Genomic DNA, 733 nt, shown 5'->3' on the forward strand with positions numbered 1-733 from the left:
TGGCTTCCGAGATCAGGCGAGATCGGGCAGTCCCAGGCCGGAATGGCCGTAAGCTGCCTTTGCACACCCCAGAAGGGCCTTCAAAACACGATGTAACATTTACACAGCACTGTGTACAGGATAGGGAGAAAAAGAAGCAGCATCAGCAGCAGCAGCGCCCCCTGCTGTTTCCTAAAGAGACGTTCAAAAGATCTCCTTTCACCGAAGCGCCCTCTGCCGTTTTTCGAAGGCGAAGCAAAAAAGGCTTACAGCACCGGGTATTCCCAGGCGGTCACCCGTCCAAGTACTAACCAGGCCCTGCTTTGTTTAGCTTCCGAGATCGGACGAGATCAGGCGCTCCCAGAGCTGTGTGGCCGTAAGCCAGTCAGGCGCCCCCAAACGGCCCTTCAAAAGATGTTCTACGGCTAATTGACAAAAAACGTATTCTGCCCATAATGTCCAAGGTGCTCCAGAGTCACTTGGAATCCACAGGCACTGATTCCTGGGTAAACATCCAGGAACCGGGACACCGTTCACGCTGGCAGTCCACAGACAGCAATAGGCACCCGTTCCCGGGTATGGGTACAGCGACAAGGCCACCTTCAGCCGGAGGTCCTCACTCACAAACAGACGCTCATTCCTGGGTGGACATTCAGGAAAAGGATCCAGTCCGCCTGGAAGTCCCTAGCCAGGATCAGACGCTCTCCCGTCCAAGTCCTAAGCAGGCCCTGCCAAGCCTGGCTTCCGAGATCAG

General features: G+C 55.5%; 1 pseudogene; it reads right to left on the reverse strand.

The window, feature by feature from the left end:
* Positions 1 to 242: 242 nt before the first annotated feature.
* LOC123965060 lies at positions 243 to 361 on the reverse strand (annotated as a pseudogene).
* Between the last annotated feature and the right edge of the window lie 372 nt (positions 362 to 733).

The sequence above is a fragment of the Micropterus dolomieu genome, unplaced genomic scaffold, assembly GCF_021292245.1.
Source record: "Micropterus dolomieu isolate WLL.071019.BEF.003 ecotype Adirondacks unplaced genomic scaffold, ASM2129224v1 contig_8346, whole genome shotgun sequence".
Classification (NCBI taxonomy): domain Eukaryota; kingdom Metazoa; phylum Chordata; class Actinopteri; order Centrarchiformes; family Centrarchidae; genus Micropterus; species Micropterus dolomieu.